The sequence below is a fragment of the Ursus arctos genome, unplaced genomic scaffold (assembly GCF_023065955.2).
Source record: "Ursus arctos isolate Adak ecotype North America unplaced genomic scaffold, UrsArc2.0 scaffold_25, whole genome shotgun sequence".
NCBI lineage: Eukaryota > Metazoa > Chordata > Mammalia > Carnivora > Ursidae > Ursus > Ursus arctos.
The window spans coordinates 4,256,250-4,275,539 of record NW_026622930.1 but is presented as its reverse complement, the minus strand read 5'-3'; the positions used below and the strand labels follow the sequence as shown (position 1 = coordinate 4,275,539).

The window sequence follows — 19,290 nt, the reverse complement described above, 5'->3', positions numbered from 1 at the left end:
TGCTTCCCAGTGCCAAATCAGGCCTCAGAGAGCTTTCTGGAAATGACACCAACTTCAGGGACAAGCCCTGGTCTGGGGTCAGCACCACTCCATGGTTCCTGAAGAGATGGTAGACTATGGAACGTAGGCTTTATGATTTTTGACCTATGTAACATGGTCCACTAACTCTCAGTATCCAATCCATCCTCGGAGGGCACCCCGGAGGTGTTGCCAACGTGAGGGAAGAGAACACTGGGTTTAGCTCCGGCACTGCTCCATGGTAATTCCCGGTGCCTGTGTTTGATGTCCGAATTGCGCAACGAGGCTTATTCAATGCACCCTCTGGGGGGTTTCTGGAGGTGATGCAACTCGGGGGCAAAGACGCCGGTTCCAGCCTCAGCCGTGGTGCTTGAAGAGATGGTTTGCCCCGTGGCATTTGCGCGAGGAAGCATTTGTGTGGCATGGCCCACCACTCCCCAGAAGCCCAGCCAGCTTTGGGAGGGCTTCGTGGAGCCCGTACTGCCTTCAGGGGGACCCAGCAGTCCAGCCTCCAGCACACTGTGCGGTGTGGAAGAGCTGTTGCCCTATGTTGATGTTCCTGTGTTTGTATGAATGTCCCCCTCTGGTCGAGATTACATTCAACCTCAGAGGGTGTTCTGGAGGCAGTGCCAAGATGGGGGCTGAAACGGAGGTTCTGACCTTAGGCAGTCAGTTGACCCAAACAACATCTGCTTTGCTTATGAAGATGGCATGGTGGTTACTGCTCAGATCCAGTCGGCCTGAGAGGACCTCCGGGACGTGCCCCTGACTTTGAGGCAGAGATGGCCGTTAGTCTTTACATAGATATATAATACATATATATATATTTTTTTTTTTTTTAAATGCCCAAAACTTGGGTTTACAGCCTGGGCTTCACAGGCCCTGAGTACTTGCTTGGCCTGCTCAGAACTAGACAGGTGTTCTTTTCGGTTGCACACAGGCCATCTTAGAGTTGTCATTTTGCTCACCTGTCCCCTACCCCACCCTTCCAGTCCCGTTAGCCACATGCCATGGCCACCCTCCCACTGTGCCCACGTACCCATTCCCTCAGATCCAGCACAGTGCCCAGCACATAGTAGGCACTTAATCAGTATTTCTGGAATCATGAAATCCATAACATCGTCCACTTCTGCTCAGTGGGACTTGCAGCCTTGGAGGGCTTCCCGGAGGAGTTGCCAGCTTTGGGGCTAAGCCACCAGTTCCAGCGTCAGCACCAACTCCTGACAGTGGAGACAAGACTCCTAGCCTGTGTGTGCTTGTCGCATGATGCATGTGTTGTGCTCGACCTGCCCTCTGATTCCCCCAGCTCTGGAAGGCTTTCTGGACACATCCTCAACCTCTCTCCTCGGCGTCCCTGTGTGGTACTTGGAGAGATAGTAGACCGTATAGCGTACGCTTTATCTGTGACGTATGTAACACGGTCCACTAACCCTCAGTATCAAATCCATCCTCGAGGCTCCTGGAAACGACGCTGTCTTCGGGGAGGCGCCACTGGACCGAACACCAGGCCTCCTCGTGATGCTCGAAGACATGGTTTTCTGTATGGCATGTTCTTTTCTGCATGATGCAAAATGACATACTCTCGCTCTTCTTGTATCAAGTTCTGCCTCGGGAACTCTCGCCATCTCTGGGGAGGAGATTGTGACTTTCTGGGATCGGTGCTGCTCTCTGGCGCTCAGTGACGTGGTTGACCGCACAACTCTTGTTTAGTGTGCATCATGAGCCGCTGCTTCTCAGCATCACATGCAGCCCCGAAGAGGTCCCCAGAGGCAACTTTGTGGACGTGAGCCTTCCTTCGGTCATCACTGCCCTCGTGCGGTACTTGAAGAAATGGTTTACCGTCCCACATACATTTTGAATATGTATGTGGGACGGTAAACCGCTTCTTGGTATCTAGCCCAGCCATCCAAACCATCCTGGAGAGAGCCTGAAGTTAGAGAAGCGACACTGGTCTCCCTCAGCACCCTGTCTGCTCCGTGGTACTTGGCGGCACGGTAGACTGTTAGATGTGTACTTAGTCTGTTAATGCTTGCAACACAGTCTTCTCCTCAGTGTCAAACGCAGCCTCCAAGGGCTTCCCTAGGACAATGATACCCTCTAGGAAGGTGTCCTGCGTCCACGTTGGCACGTTCCCCCATAGTACGTGAAGAAATGGTGGTCAGTGCCTCAAACGTTCGCGAAGGAGGGATATTCCGCGTTCTGCCTCTTGTCATCCTCCAAGCTGTGCTCAGATGGCTTCAAGACCCCGGGCCTATGTAGAGGCAGGCGTGGTGCTCACGAGATGATGCCACTCCAGGTACTTGAAGACACACTGACTCGTTGTTGTCATTGACGATACGTGTACAGTCTATCTTTTTCCCATATCAAGTGTAGTCATCTCGGGGAAGATGCCCTGGCTCTGGACTCAACACGCTCCTCCACGAAGATCTGATCGGCCCTGCCGTGTACGCTTACAGACGATGCACGTTCCACGGCCCACTTCGTCCCTTTCCGCCATCCGGCCTCAGAGTCGACTTGGAGCACTGGTTCTGACGTCAGCACCGACCTCACGGTACCTGGAAAGGGTTCGACCGCACTGCATGTATTTTCTTAACAGCGTATGGAACATGGTCTACTTCTTTTCAGTATCGGGTTCGGCCTCGGAGGTCTCCAGGGCGGTCCCGCCAGCCTCTGGAGTTGAGGTGCTGGTTCCGTCTGGCACCAGCACTGCTTTGGGATACTTGGTAGGAGTTGACCATGCTTCATATGTTTTACTTACAACGCATGTCACCTGGTCCACCTTTTCATAACAGCAAATGCACCTTGGGGGGCTTCCTGTAGGCGATACCTAAGCATCAGGCATCGGGCTCCTTCCGGCGTCATCTCCACTCTGGGTCCTTGAGGGGTCTCTCTGTGCTGCGTCCACTGCATCTGTGGCAGACATTGCATGGTGGCTTCTTCTCAATACTGCATCTAGCCTCAGAGGGCTTCCTGGAGGTGGTGCTAACGAGAGGAAAGAGACGCCGGCTCTGACAGCAGCCCTTTCCACGGTACCTGAAAAGATGGTTGACCATAGAACATGCGCTGGCTCTATGTCGTATGTAATATGGTCCACGTCTTCTCAATATCAAATTCAGTCGCAGAGGGCTTCCCAGAGGCAAAGCCAACTTCGTGGGAGACGTGCTGGTCTGGCTTCAGCACCATTCCACAGTGCGTGGAGAGATGGTAGACCAGAAAGCCTACGCGTTGTTTATGGCATATGTCACATGGTCTGCTAATTCTCAGCATCGGTCGGCCTTAGGGCCTTCCTGGGGGCCATGCCGACTTGAGAGCAGGGCCTGTGTGGTAGGCACCATCCAGCATAAATCACCAGGCGGTTGGCTGTAGACCACGTGCTTTATTTATGACGTTGGCCGCTTGGTCCCCCAACCAATACTCAGCACCCATTCCCAGCCTTACAGGGCGTCCTGGAGGTGGTAGTGGCGTTGGACACGGGTTTGTGGTCACTGCCACATTTGCTGATTGGTGATAACTCAGGATGCTCATTGATTGCCAAGGGGTTCCTGGAGGTGGTACCAAATTAAGGGAAGAGAGGCGGGGTCCGCGTCACTCCATGGTATTTGAAGATGCGGTTGACCATGGTGTGTACGCTTTATTTATGACGTAGGACACATGGTCTACTTCTTCTCAATATCACATCTCGCCTTGGAAGACTTCCAGGAGGGGATATCAGCTTTGAGGAAGAGCCACTGTCCTGGTGTCAGTACTGCTGCTGCTTGGTACTTGGAGAGAGGTGGTCCGTGGCGCGTTCGCTTTATTTATGGCGCACATTACACGGTCGACCTCTTTGCAGTATCTAATCCCGCCTTGCAAGCTTTCCTGGAGCTAACATCAACTGTGGGGTGGGGACACTAGTTCTGCGCTCACTGCAACTCTGCGGGGTTTGTGATGCGTTTCCTTGTCTTGTGTGTGATGATAACTCATGTGTGGCAGCCTTTTTCTCAGCAAACCACTCTGGCTTGGCGGCTTCAAGGGCAGGGGTAACTTTGCGGACAAGGAGAGTGGCATCGACACGTGTCTGGGTACATGAGATGGTTGACCAGAGAGCACACGCTTTATTTGTGCCGTTTGTGACCTGGTCCACTAACCCTCAGTATCTGATCTCCTCTTGGAGAACTCCGGAAGAAGTCCCGACTTTGGGGAAAGAGACAGTAAACCAGGGCTGGCCGGGCTCCGCTAGACTTGGAAGAGAGAGCGTCTGCAAGGCGTTCATCACACGTGGGCCAGATATGGCAAAACTTGGACTTATTTTTAGTAGGAGGGCCTTTCCTTGGAGGGCTTCCTAAATATGAGGCCGTCCAAACGCAGGCAAAGGAGCATGCTGCTGTCTGCACCACCTCAACGTACTCGAGTGATCACCTGACCCTCTGAGTGTGTGCACTTTATGACCAAAGTCACTTGGCCCATGCACCTCAATATCCAGGGAGGCTTGGGAAGACCTTTTGAGGAGCCAGCCTTGGCTTGGGGCATCTGTGTCTCTCTGTGGCCCTGGGGGTTAACCATACATGTGACAGCTCTTTTGACCAGTCTCTCTGTAGTATCACCACCCTCTGGCCAGGATGCCAACTGTAGGAAGTTCAGGATGCCATTGGGGTCTGCTCACTGGGGCACTTGGATAGATGGTTGACGGACAGCATGCATTGAACTAATGGCTAATCCAGCAAATTGACTCTTGCGCAGTGTCCAACTCCCTATTAACAGGACTTCCAGAACTGAATGTCAAGTCTGGGGAAGCATCAGTGGTGTTCTTGTCAGTGTTAATCAGTGGTACCTGAAGAGAGGTTTTCTGGGTTTCTGTTTCTTTAATGAGGATGAAACACACCTGGTTAACCTCTTTTCCAGTATCAGATCCCATCTTGGAGGCCTTCTGGTCCAGATCCCTGCTTCAGGGAAGGGAGTTACTGTCAGCTCCCATCCAGTGGACAGAAATAAGTGGTTGACCACGAAGCCTGTGCCTTATATTTATGACTAATGTCACCTGTTACACTAACCAGCAGTGTCCAATCCATATTAACAGGACTTCCAGAACTGAATGTCAAGTCTGGGGAAGCATCAGTGGTGTTCTTGTCAGTGTTAATCAGTGGTACCTGAAGAGAGGTTCTCTGGGTTTCTGTTTCTTTAATGAGGACGAAACACACCCGGTTAACCTCTTTTCTAGCATCAGTCCCACCGTGGAGGCCTTCTGGTCCAGATCCCAGCTTCAGGGAATGGGCACCATGGATACGAAGACATGCTTGGCCACAAAGCCTGTCCCAGATCTCTGACTTTGATTACCTGTTCTACTCACCTTCAATATCTTATCCATTCTTAGGAGGACTTCCCAATGTGATGCCAACCCGGAGGAAGACAGTGGTCCCATGACAGCGCCATGCCCCAGAAGACGAAGGTAGGTTATCAGAGCTTGCATTTATCTGCCTCTGCTGACCACACACAGCTAGGCTCATTCAGTATCCGGTCCCACTGTGAGGGATGGCTGGTCTTTGTCCCCTTCGGTGATGGGCTTGGAGTTAGTCCAGCCCACGTTAGGGAGATGCCCGCTGCACAGAGAGCATGCCCTGGAGAGACCATGTAGGTGGCCTGGACCACTGCCCCCAGCTTCCAGTTCATTCTGAAAAGATGTGCTGGACTTAATGACATCTCTGGGAAGAAAAGATGATTCTGAGATCAGAGTGAGACCTTTGTGTGTGTGTTTGGGGTGTGTGGGGGGGTCCCTGACATTGGTCTGGGGTGGGACCTGTTTGTTTTTTTTTTATAAAGATTTTATTTATTCATTTGACAGAGAGAGACAGCCAGCGAGAGAGGGCACACAAGCAGGGGGAGTGGGAGAGGGAGAAGCAGGCTCCCAGTGGAACAGCCTGACGTGGGGCTCGATCCCAGAACTCCAGGACCACACCCTGAGCCGAAGACAGACGCTTAACGACTGAGCCACTCAGGCGCCCCTGGGACCTGTTTATTTCTAACAAGAATTCTGGGTAGATTTATTTTAAATCTGGAGGAATGCTTGCTGTTGTGCCGGATGAGGGAGAAGTGAACAGCTAGTTAACCACAGGCTCTGGGACTTACCAAAAACGCACCTGGTCCACTGGCCACTGTATCCGATCGGCCCTCGGGAGGTGATGCTGATGTCCGGGAAGAAGCTAGGTTTCTATGGATGGTTCTTCTCCATGGTCCTCGTGTTTCTTCTAGGACAAGTCTTTCCCCTGACCACTCTTCAGTATCAAATGGCACCTTGGGAGACTTCCCGCACAAGACGGAAGTGGTCGGCCACAGTCCTGGGGGAGTGAGCCAACACCTAGGCTTCCCTCCCTCTGCACGTCATGTCTGATGCTGGTGCTCCTTGTCAGTCCTCCTCAGGAGGACTCCATGAAGGCGAGGTCCACTTTCGGGAAAGGAGATGGTTCTCGGCTGTCTCCAGAGCCAAGGCACAGAGGTAGGTTGTTGGCGGTGCGTTGGTTTAGATGGCAGTATGCCATGACTCTCGGTTCCGGGCTCCTTCGCGGCATTTGGGGAAGGGGCATGGGGTGCCTTAAGAAGGCCCAGGTCATTTCCACCCAACGCCACTTTGTTTTTGAGAGCCAGAGCACAGGTGGTGGTGACGGTGACCGACACAACCCAATCTTTCTCATGAGCTGACACTCCAGCGCCATCCCGTCCACCTGGAGAGAGCCCCATGCATGAAAGAGAAAGGTGAGAGGTGGCAGGGGCACACCAGGCTGGCCTGGGAGAGGAGGGGGGGCACGGTCCTACAACTTTGTAAGAGGAAGCCTGAGGCTCGCTTTCCCTGGGTGGGTGACTCCTCTCTCTGGTCCTCTCAGGATCTTGGCTGGTCCACCTCCCTACTGGGACTGCAAAGAGTCTGGAGATCTCAGTATTCCCCCTACGATGAAAAAATTAGGGTCAAAGGTGTTTGGTAGCAAAACAGAAAAGCCAGCCCAGAGTTGGTGCCAACATTTGGGTAACTGACTTCAGGAAAGGAGATTTGTTTGCGTTCCTCGGTGGTACCGACTTAAATGGAAAGCAGTGGAGGGCACCAAATGGGGTTTCATGGGAGGGCAGCGGCCTGGCCTTGCTACCCCTGCCTCCCTTCCCCCGGGAGGAGCTTGCAAGGGGGCGCTCATTTGACTTGAGACTAAGGCACCCTGTGTCTCTGCTTTAGGACCACACCTTAGCCTGGATGACTGTGCGGCCCGTTCAGCACAGGGTCCTGGCCGCCAGCCCCTGCAGACCGCATCGTCTGCCTCAGGACCACACAATGCGGTTCAATCACTGAACTCTCTCCCGATGCGCCGACCACACTTGGGATGCCCACTGTGGCTGGAGGCACTTGCAGAGGCCTGCGGACTTCCAGAAGGAGACCGTGGTGCCATCAGCAGGAAATCTCTAGTAACTGGAGGGAGGTCGTACACTCAATGTTCTCTGTATTGGTAGAAAATATTTCATGGGTGACCTCTTTCCAGTATCAGTTTTAAAGGGTTTCTCGGCTGACGTCCAGAAACCATTGCAGGACACTTGAATAGGACACATGCCTTCTGGGCTCTCAGGTGCAGCGTAGACTCAGGAAAAGTCCCCAGAGGTCACACCAGCATCGGTGAAGACTCAGCAGTTTCGTTTTTGTGTTTTCTGTTTTTTTGTTCTTTGTCTTTTGGTTTTTTGTTTTTCGTTTTTTTTTGATCAGTGCTAAGCTTCGATACTCGAAGGAGAGGTCGTCCGTGTTGTCTTCTCTTTATTTATGATGAAACATACACGGGAAACCTCTTTTTTAGTATCAAATCCCACCCTGGAGGCACTTCCTGTTCCCGATGCCGCCTTCAGGGAAGGGACATTGCCAGCTTCACTCTGAGTAGGCGCAAGGAAGGTGGACCGGGTGACGTGGGCCGCGGGCTGGAGGGCCGTGCGGCGTGTGGCCCTCAGGATCCCGCCCTCGCGTGGACAGCTCCTGGGAGGGGAGGCCATGTTTGGAAAAGGGCGCGTGTTTTTGCGGTGGGGGGAGGCGGCTCACCGTGGTTTCCGTCTGTCCGATGACCTGTGGTGGCTCTTTGGGGTGGGGTCTCGCTCGGATGGTGGCTTTCTGGACACAGCAGCAGCGTCACTGAAGGGACTGTAATGGCAGCCGCTCTCCAGGGCAGCTGAGAGGATGGTAGACCGGTGACGTGCACTTCATTTATGCTGTAGGTCACCTGTTTGACTACCCATCAGCGCCCAGTTCATCTGTGGGATGACATCTTGGTGCCTGTGGAGACTTTGGTGAAGTTGTAGGAGGGTTGGGGCCAGTGTGAATGCAGTGTTCACAGAGGGGCCACCCTTCTGGTGGGGGAGATCCCTGTCTCATCTTTGTAAAATAGATACAAGCAATCATTAGTCAATGATCTTCTCTTCCAGCCTCAGATCGTGCCCAGGAGGACTGTCCACCTGACGACAGACAAGGTCAGGGAAGAGGCCTTGCTGTCAGGGCCCCACCCACGGGGGACCCACCGCACCTCGGGCGCCGATGGCAGGATGTGTGTATCACCTGGCACAGGGGTCCAGTCTGCCCTCGGGAGGGTCGGCGGGAGGGGGTGTGTGCTGTGTGTGCGCCGTGGTGCTACCGTGGGCAGCGTCCGTGGCTGTGAAGTCGGCTGTGCCTGTGGGGCTGGAACAGAGCCAGTCTGAGGAGCCTGCCACGTCGGCGATGAGTGTCCACGGCCAGTCTCTTTTTAGCAGGACACTTCACCCTGGAGGATTTCCTGGACGTGAAGCCAGGTTCCAGGCAGGGCTGTGGGTGTCCACACCACAACTGGTGAGTGAACGGGTGGGGTCTGAGGAGCTCCAAGTGTGGTTTTGATGAGCCCCTCCTGGGTCATTACCTCTTCGAATCCAGCCCCTCTCTGGGCAGGTTTCAAGTCCCTGCTCATTAACTTGGGGAAAGAGACTTTGTTGCCATCGCTCAGCTCTGTGTGTGTCCTTCAGCCTTGCTGGACTCATGAGGACCCAAACGGACTGGGTGCTTTTCCGTGTCGGCTGCTGTCTGAGAGGCGTTCTGGCTGTGACACCAACTTGAGGGAGGGACCTCATCACTGGAGGTATGGCCATGGATGTTTTCCCTGAAAGCACGTGTCTCCTGGCCCGTAATCCGAGGCATCCCTTCCCCAGGACAGCTTGTGGAGAGCAGGCCTACTCTGCTCAGTGAAGGTGGGAAGGGACATCTCTCCCCGTCCTCTGGGGCTGGCCGGCTCGTCGTTCCCACAGCGATGGCAGGTGCATAAGAAAGTAAGTGGCTCCTTCACAGTAAAACTTAGAGCTGGCACATTTCTGCCCATGTGTGTTTGGCCAAAGCTGGTTATGTGGCCAAGCCCAAAGACAAGGGGTGGGCGTACACCCCACCTACATGGCGGTCGTGGCGAGGGTGTGGACGCGGGGATGGTGAGTATGGAGCCAGTGGGCTGGTAGTCCTCGTGGGCCACTGAGAATGTGGGGTTTCATTCATCACTCATTCACAACTCAGTAACCTCCATGTCCTGTCTGCAGCGCGAGCGCCGCCTTGAGCTGGGCTGACCGGCAGAGGGGACAACGGTCAGGGCTCAGGGTCTTTCCATTCCATTCAGGGCCGTGTTGTTCACGAGCCATTCTGTGTGTTTTTGACCAACAGTAGCCCTCCGTGGCACGCATCGCACGACGCATGCTGCCTGGAAGCCGTGCCGCCCCGCCACTCTGACACGACGTGCGGTACTTAATGAGAAGTTGCCCGTGTTTTTTTCGCTTTATTTGTGACGAAACATTCGCGGTGCACTTCTTCTTCAGTATCCAAATCTGCCTCGACGACTGTTTGGTTCGGGCGCCAGCTTCAGGGAACGCGCATGTGCTCTTGCGGACGTGGGTCAGGAATTTTGCCGCCCTGTTTTCCCTCTTCCTCGGTTTCCCCCGATTTTGGTCCTGAAAGCTCCCCTCTTCCTGCCGTGTGGCCTGGGTTGTCCTGAACCCCCTTCCGCCCCCACCTCCTCACAGCATATGCACAGCAGCCCAGGGTTAAGGAGTCGCTTTACTCCTCTCCAGCTCCTCGGGATTGATCTGAAGATGGGCCCCTAACTCCACTGAGCCAATGAGAGGCCAGGTATTTCCTGAGGCTTCTGGGGAAGGAAATATTTCTCCATTTCCTATGAGAGCTGCCAGGGTAGACCCTGTATGTTCCCGTCATACCATGTGACATGGTAACGTGAGCCTTGATGCTCCCACAGCCATTTGATGACCAAGAGGAGAATGCCCGGGTCTGGGCGTGGCAGAGCTGTGAGGACCCAGAGAGCGGAATATGTACCATGAAAGGCATAGACTGGGGAGTTAGAGAGGACCCAGGACCTCAGTGACATTGTTTGAGCCCCTGGATCAAACCTTGCCTGAAGCTTGCCCTGCCTCTTTACTTTTGGGTCATATAAGCCTATCAGTTATATAAAACCTAAAAATCTCTCTATTGTTTGAGCCAGTTTGAGTTGGGTTTTATCTTACTTGGGCTAAAGACAGATGATAGCCTCGTGCATTTTTTTTCCTGTGCTGTGTGTTTTCCTGTGCTGTGTTGGTTCAGCTATCCTCAGTTATCCTGTCTAAGGCAGGTTCTTGGTAAAAAGTGACTTTTTCCTATGGACTTACTACGTGTGTACTTTAAATGTGTTAATTTATGCATGACAAATAATTCCTGGTTGATGTGTTTTGTATGCAGGGTGGGGCTGCTGGCATGGGCCCCTCTCCGGGAGACCTGAAGGATGGCAGACCCGAAAGCATCTCCCTTGACCCATTGACCCTCAGACTCCCTCTCTCCCTGGAGGAGTTTCCTGGACGTGCTGTTGACTTTGGGGGAGACGTCATTCCTTGCACCTGCTGCTCCCTGGCCCTCTCTGACCGATTTGCTATATTCACCACAAGTCACACCAAACTCTAGACTGCTGGTGTTCCAGAGCACAGCTGTGCCTCGAAGGGACCAGAAGCTTCCTTGAGAGGGGGATACCATCAGAACCATGCAGAGCACAGGAGAGCCGATGGCGCACATTAGGTTTTTGCCTAATTCAATATCCTCGGGGTCCAGACTGTCCTGTTTTCTCTGGAGTGAGGCTCTCCGGGAGCATTTGTGGAGTTCACAGTAAATACTCTGGAACCTGTGCCATGGTGGTTGATTCCCACCCGGGAGGACGTCCTGGGGTCGAGGAGCAGAGGGACCGGTCTGCTTTATCCACAGGGATGACCACATGCCCCAGCGGACTTGGTGTCAGCTTCGCCTGAGAGGGCGTCCCGGACGTGCTGCCCCAGCCCGGGTGAGCTGGTGCCCCCCTGCCTCCGAGCACATGTTGGATGGATGGCGCTGACCCGGCTCAGCACCACGCTCTGACCCTCGGTGTCCCTGTTCCCGCAGGTGGATGGCCAGAGGGAGCGAGTGTGCACGTGCCCAGCAGCGCCCCCCTCTGGTGCCTGGGAAGAAGTTGCCCGTGTTATTTTCGCTTGATATGTGCCGAAACAAACATGGTGCACTTCTTCCTCGGTATCAAGTCTCGCCTTGAAGAGCTCCCTGGGCCCGACGGAGCTGTGGGGAAGGGACCGTGGTGTCCCTGCCTGTCTCGGTATGTACGTGGAGGGTCTGTACCCTTGGCCCGCGTGTTGATGGGGTCAAGGACACACGGCGTCGGGTCGCCTACAGCTCAACCGTGGGCCATATCCACTGCAAAGAACAGGCGGAGCTGGGGAGGCCTCGGTCCCATGCCAGCTCCCCGCGGCGAGGGGGCTGGGGCGACAGACTTCCAGGGTCTCTCCTGAAGAGTCCCCCCGACATTTGAAAGGAGCTCGGGTGACAGTAGCCAAAACACTGCTACAGCCCTAAAGACAAGTAGCCCATGAAAACCGTTGCCAGCTCTCTCCAGCGATGTGAGCGGACGGCTGCCAGGTGAAAGTAGTTTAACTGTGACGTGTCACCTGGCGGACTATCACCCACACATGCATAGTGGAATTGACTGGGGCCACCAACTGTGGCGGAGGGTGCTGGTCCCTGGGGTTCTGGGCGAGGGGTTCCCAGGAGCGGTCATGTGTTGGGACTAACCACCCCCTAGCCTGACTCTTCCCAGGTTCCCAGCACCGTGCACCTCGGTGCTGCCAGCAGAGAAGGGACATCGGCGTCGGCCTCCAGTCAGGACCACAGAGTGGATGTGACTGCAGGACGTGTGCCTCGTGAGCGCCTCTGCTGTTGGGGTCTGTCAGCCTCCATGCTAATCCATCCTGAGGCTGTCTTTCTGGAGGAGGGGGCCCCGGGCTGTACGGTCGGCTCTGTCCTGTGGTACGTGAAGAGGGGTTTTCCCAGATGAATTCGTTGTACTCGGGACGAGTCATTCCTGGCCAGCCTCTCTTCAGTGCCAGATCCGACCGGGAGGAAAGGCTGAGAGTCTCAGTGGTGTCAGCAGCTCTCTGGGTTAAGTGATGGGTCATGGTCCAGAGTGTGCGTGTGGCGGTCGTGGTCGCGTGGGCCACTCATCCTCCGTTTCTGTCTTCCCTAGGAGGAGTCCCTGAGCTCTGCCAGCTGGGACACAGTGCCACGGGGTCACTCTCGGTGCTACATTTTGGTACTAGAAAAGAGGTTATCCGTGTTTCTTCGCTTTATTTATGACGAAAAATACGGGTGCACTTCTGTTTGAGTATCATACCCCATCACCGAAGCCTGGCACTGACCGACTTCTGAGAGGAGAGGTTGCTGGCTCCCCGTTGCTGGCCCCAGCAGAGGCCTGCATGGGGCTGGGTCCGCTCCACCCAGCCTCAAGGGCCGGTCCTCCCTTCAGAGATCGTCCCGGAGGCAAACACACCGTTGGAAGAGAAGCTGCTGTCTTTGCGTCCGGCTCGTCTGCAGCCCATGAAGAAAAGCAGTCCAAGATGAGGCACACAGAGTTAACCTGCTTACCTTCCAGATGCCGGGGTGCCAGCCTCAGGGACGGCCAGCCATGTGAGCCCCTCCCCAGGGTTCCTGAGCTCAGCGCGGCGGGAAGGCCATGCAGGTCCTGTGCCACCCGGCCCGTGGCCCCGCAGAGTCGCCCAGGGGAGACGCTTCTGGAGGGGAGTCTGGTTCCAAGGCACCTGTTGAATGTGGAGAACACTTGTCTCACGATGCCTTTGTTTTATGCCCGAGAAACGCGAAAGGTACAGTACTCTTTCCACCGACGCTCGCTTTCCGTCTCGGAGGGCTTCTGAATCCTGCTGCTAACGTCAGGGCGCCGCCGTTCCCTGCAGCGCCCAGGCAGCCGAGACAGGCTCCGACGGAGGGCGCCCCTTGGCTGGCGTGCGCCCCCGTGCGCGAACCCTCACCCTCTGTCTCCTTTGTAGGAGGGTTCCCTGGCAGCCGGAGGAGAAGCAAGGTCGCAGAAGCTGGTCTGAGATGTTCGAAAGGAGGTTGTCCGTGATGTATTTGCTTTGTTTATGGCAGATATTGCACGGTTGATCTCTTTTCCTCATCAAATGCCTTCTTGAAGGACCCGCGGCACGTGGTGTCAGGTTCAGGAATGCGTGTGAGTGGGAGCCCCTCTCTGAGGGGATGAGCACAGATGGTTGACCAGATGGCGAGTGTTCTGCATGGACTTATCTTGAGATCTGAGAACTTATTGAATGAATCGCCATATAATCCTGTTGCCGAAGGTAAACCTGTAAGTGTGGAAAGTTAGGTTCTGTGACACCAATTCCTCTGAAAAATTGACAAATGTGAACAAAAAAATGTTTAACCTGGTTTTCAGAGTTTTAGAAGAATCCCAAATACACACTCTCTAGCCCCTTGGTCTCTAAAGCTTAAACCTGAACAGGAAGTGATAAGACACAGACACAGGCTGAAAAAAATTGAAATGACAAATACGAGATGATCGTGGGACTTCTTACAAGTATGTGGCAGGTGTACTGATGTTTTAGTATGTAACTTAGTTTAATGTAACTTTATTTTAACAATAACTGTTTTTTAAAGGTGTGAAATACCAGGTTGTTTGGGGGAAATTTCCAAATGGGAGAGAGAGAGAGAGAGAGGGAGAGAGACTATGGGGTCTTTGACTCTTCAAATGTCCCTGTCTCCGGTCTCAGCTAATGGTCAGGGGTTCCCCAGGTCCCCAGAACGTAGGCTCTGGCTTACCTTTCTGCGTCTTCCTGGAGGCCACGCTGCTGTGATTCACACACACCTTTTCCTTACACCTGGTGGGGACGCCTCAGGATTTGGGGGGCAAGTGGGTTATTCAAGAAGCCTTCTAAGGGAAGCCATTCCAGGAGGGAACGAGGGTGGCAGGGGAGGGGAGGCGAGGAAGCCATGCCGTGAACAGACAGGACTCTCAGCTCCCTGACCTTTGGTACCCTAACCCGCATTTTAGCCCTAGCAGGACACCAGGGCAGTGATGCCGGACCTCTTGGAAGTGACAACAGGTAGGGTTGGCATTGCCATCCCGGGGTACCTGAGGAGGACCTTGGTGGCTGGTCACTCTATCTATCCCAGATCTTGCCTGGCTGTCTGCATTTCAGTGAAAAACAATGGCCTAGCCAGTTCCTCCTGCTGGAGAGCATGCCCCCTTGTTCGTGGCCACGCTTGCAAGAATGCCCCCTGGGTACACGCGTGGTGTTGGCCGCAGAGGGCATGGACTTTATGTATGACTTAGACCCTCTGACCCCCTAACCAGTGTGTCTCGTTATTTTTGACAGGACTTCCTGGAGGCAGCACGCACGTAGGGAGCGTGGCCTTGCTCCCAGTGGCATGTGAAGAACACTTGGCCCCGTGTGTTTGCTTTATTTATGACAGATCATGCTTGGGGGCTCTGGGGGATCAGGATGGCTTCCTCAACAAGCCGCATCTGGAGGGGAGGGACTCTGGCTCTTTGTAAATGAGGGGTGTTCCTTGGTCCACATTATCCTCAGTGTCTGTATGGCCTTAGGAGGAATTCCCAGCCCCACCCTTTGGGAAAGGCGTTGATTTTCGAGTGCAAGACTTTTTGGAAACAAGTCCAACCTTAGGAAAACAGTATCAGTGTGGGTGCCCCTTTGTGCAATATGAATGGAGGGTTGGCCACAGAGCGTGTGCTGTGTTGATGACGAAGGCCACCTGGCCCACTTGTCTTCAGTCCTGAATCTGTTTTTAGGAGGGTGGTGGCGGGGGTGACAACCTGGCAGGACAGGGACTGGGTCTGGGATCGTTGGTGCTGTTGGAGGCGGGCTCTACCGAGGACCGATGGCATCTACTTCGGTAAGCCCCTGTGTTCAGTCCACCTGAGGGATGATTTTTCTGGAAGCTGTGTGGTGTTTTTTGGGGGGGAGTGGCAGCGGCTGGTGAATAGCCATCCTTTGCTGCCGCTTGGCTGTATTTGAAGAGATACTGTTTGTGATCTGTTTCTCTAATATACTCCTAACAGCCGATCCCATTGACTTCTCAAACCCTGGCTATTGGGACCTTTTGGATACAAGTCTCCTTTTCTGGAAGGTTCTCTGGTGTCGTCATCCCTCTAAGGTACGTGAAAAGATGCTTGACCATCAGCACACACTTCTATGTGGCCTTTGCCTTTGGTGCCTTAGGCAGGCTTCACAGATCTGGGGCTGACTTTGGAACGTTGTAGACCGTCTTTCTTTTGTCTGTGATATTTCTGGAACTTAAAGAATGGTCATCCCTCCTGTGCTTGCTTTATTTATGGTGAATTTTTGAAGTATGTCCCCTTTTTTAGACTCAGACCCTCTTTGCAAATAGTGGTGGCCATGAAATCCCCGTGAGACATTAGGGGGTGAGTGACAGCGTGAGTGACAGCCCGGCCCGCCCCTAGTCGTGCGCCTGGTAGCCGGGTCTGTCATGTGGACAGGACAAGGCCAGGGCCTGGCATCACAGTTCCTCCACGGAGTGCCAAAGGTCCTTGACTGCCCTGGGATGCTTTTACTCAGGATGAATTAGGGTCAGGTTAGGGCTTTCCAGGGCTGTTCCCTGTTTGATTTTCAGAAGGTGGATGTTCCTTCTATGTTTACGGGATTTATAGTTAATCATAGAGGAAAATCCACATGTTTGCTATTTGAAATTACTTTAAAAACATTTCTGAACACGAAACCCACCCTCCCTCAGGGGAAAGAGAGGAGGGTTATTGTGCGCCCCACCCCCCACCAACAGAGGGAGCAAATGGAAGACAGATCCCAAAACTTAGGTTCTTGCTAGCAATGGGACAGGTGCCGTCCTCAGAGCTGACCGCCACCCTGCCAGCCCAGCGGGCAGAAGCCGAGCGCGCCCACCCTGCGTTACCTCTGTCTCTGATGGATCGTGCTGAGGTTCAGGCTTTACAGGACTAAATCCTTCTTTGGTATTTAAAAGGTGGATATTCCTTCTATGTTTATGTTATTTGTGGTTAAACATAGAGGAAATTCCACGTTTTCAGTATCAAATGCTGCTGGGAAGCATGGCTGGACTGATGCCACCGTCAGGGGAGCCGGGGGGGGTGAGCCCCTCCAGGGTAAGTGGAAAGACGGTGGACCCCAGCCTACGCGCTTTCTTCGTGCCATATGCCCGCGGACCACCCCCCGCGCCCCCTCCCCCACCCCCCGCCCCACCGCCCCGTCTCGCGACCCCCTTGCTGAGCTGCCACCTCGGGGAAGAGGCTGGGCTCTGTGGTCACGGTCTCTCCATGGCAGCCAACGCGCCTTTCACTTTCGATGGATTGTGCGTGGGTTCGAGCTTTCCAGGATTAATCTTCTTTGGTATTTAAAAGGTAGATTTTCCTTCTATGATTACGTGTTTGATGGTTAATCATAGAGGAAAATCCACGTTTTCAGTATCAAATGCTGCTTCGGGAACATGGCTGGCCTGAAGCCGCGGTCAGGGGTGCGAGGTAGGGCCACGCCCCCCGCCAGGGTAAGTGAAAAGCTGGTGGACCGCGGAACATGGGCCTCGTTCGAGCCATATGTCTGCCGACCATCACCTTTCGAAGGCCCCGCTCGCGGAGGAGCCCCCAGGCAGAGAGGCCATGGGTGTCGTCTCAGCTGGGCCACGCGGCCGAAGGCGACTTGCTCTGCTGTCTCGCTTCTACTTTCGACGAACTGTGCACACGTTTGTCCGTTCCAGAACTCAGTCTTTCTTTGGTATTTAAAAGGTGGATATTCCTTCTATGTTTACGTGATTCATAGATAATCATAGAGGAAAATCCATGTTTTCAGTATCAAATGCTGCTTTGGGAATATTTCTGGAGGAGACTGTAGGGCGAGAGCCCTCCCCGGGACCCCACCCCCTCCCCCCGGCCTGGGCAGGTGAAAATGTGGTGGGCTGCACATCGTGTGGTAATTACGGACAACGCCTGAGGATCGTACAGGCTTGGAAGCCATTTCTCACGGGAGGCCAGCTTGGGGAGGTTACCATGTGGCGGGGCTGTGGTCCCGGATTCGCGTGGAAGCTCGCCCGCCCTACGTGACTTTCACTGTTGATGACTCAAACACAGGTTCACGTTCTCCTGGACAGAATCCTTCTTTGGTATTTAAAAGGTAGATTCTCCTTCTATGAGTACATTATTTATGATTAATCATAGAGGAAAATCCACGTTTTCAGTATCAAATGCTGCTGGGAAGTCTCCGACGACGTGAAGTCACCATCCAGGAAGAGATGGTGCGGGTACCCCTGCCGGGTACAGGAGCCGACCACAGCGTCGCCCCACGCTTTGTGTGGGGTACGCCCTCGGCGTCTAATGTGCTGTTTCCAGGCTGTGTGCTCAGTACCGCTCACTGACCTTGAATGAATTTTGTTCTCTGTGTGTTTACCATGTTTATGATGCGTTTTCTGGAACCATCCTCTCCCGCAGGAACTTTAGGCAGTACCCGGCAGGCTATCGGTTTCGGGAAAGGGCACCCGTGGGGGCACCAGGGGGTCCAGGTGGCGTGGGCGCGCAGTCCCCCCACGGGCGGGTACTCCACACAGGGCGTGTGCCGCCCGCTGACCCCGCCCATCCCATCTGTTTATCTTAGGCTCACTTCTGGAGCTGACGCCAACTTTGTCACAGAGCCAGTGGCCTCCCTGCCAGTGCTGTCGTTGCTACTTGAAGAGAGGCTGGCCTTCGTGTGTTTGTGTGATTGTAATGAATAGGCAAGGACCAGCTGTCTCTGAGGAGCGAATCCCGCCTGGGAGGGCTGCTCGGAGACCAGGCTGACTTCGGGGGCTCAGCAGAGGGTCAGGACCGCTGCAGGCCAGGCAGGTGCACGGCTGGCCACTGGGCCTGTGCCTCTGTCCTGCTCTTTGTGACCTGGTGCTCCCGCCCTCCCTGTCCCATGCATCTTTCAGAGAACTTTCTAGAGAGATGATGCCTCAGGAGATGATGCACTGGTTTTCCTTTCAGAGCCGCTGTTCTGTTTAGAAAGCAGTGCTTCTCTGCGTCGGCCTGCTTCATGTGAGGCTGAAGCATCCTTGCAGCTGGTCTGGCATGTGCTTCCCAGACAGGATGCCAAACGCTGGCAAGAGACCTCCTGGTCTATTCACGTCCCAGATACGGTGGAAGGGCGCTCCAGAGCAGTGTCCGTGTCTGGCTGAGATGTGGGTTGGTGCCAGTCCAGAGGAAGGGAATGGAGTGGCCCCAGAGCCCCCAGGGTTTGTGTGAGACTTGCTGCTGGGACCATCAAGCCCCAGTGCCCTCTGTTCACAGGCAGCCCCTTGGCATCACCGCCGGTTGTGACGGAAGGACCCGGCACTCCTAATGTCGTTATCTGTTTGATTAGAGTGTGCTGGCCCATGGGTATTTCATTTTCCTCTGATGGATCTTGCCCTAGATGGGCGCTTTGAGTGGCAGTGTAGGTGGCTTTCTGGACATGTTGCCAAGTTCGGGAGAAGGGATGCCTGTCTCAGCCGTGCTACACGATTCGCAAATGGGCAGTCCTTCATGGAGTGTGTTGGTTTTCTCTGTTTTGCTTTTTTCCCCCTCTAATGATGCATGTTATTGTGTCTTCTGCCCTCAAGCAGCCAACGTGTTACCAGGTGGGCTTCCTGGAGGCAGTGTTTTGGGACAGAGGCAGCAGGCTTTCCCCAGGGCAGCTTTGCAGGCCCTGAAGGAATGTCAGTCTTTGTCCATCCATTTTACGTCAGGTCATGGAGGACTGCCTGTCTGTGGGGAGACAGTCCTGTCTTGGAGAGATGCTGGAAGTATGGCCCATATCAGGGCTGGGTCACAGCGTACGGGGCAGGGTTGTCACTGGCGCCTCCCCCTGGTCTCAGGCCCCGCAGGAGGCCGCCCCAGAAGACGCAGTGTGGTCCTCGCTGGAGCCGCTCTT

General features: G+C 54.4%; 1 long non-coding RNA gene across 2 annotated transcripts; it reads left to right on the top strand.

The window, feature by feature from the left end:
• Nucleotides 1–1,426: 1,426 nt before the first annotated feature.
• LOC130544825 (uncharacterized) lies at nt 1,427–11,518 on the top strand. Of its 2 annotated transcripts, XR_008961463.1 has the most exons (4): nt 1,427–5,443; nt 6,244–8,833; nt 9,004–11,333; nt 11,432–11,518. It is a non-coding gene; the product is annotated as an uncharacterized LOC130544825 (long non-coding RNA). The 2 variants fall into 2 exon arrangements; XR_008961462.1 differs by having other exon boundaries at nt 6,244–11,333.
• The last annotated feature ends 7,772 nt before the right edge of the window (nt 11,519–19,290 follow it).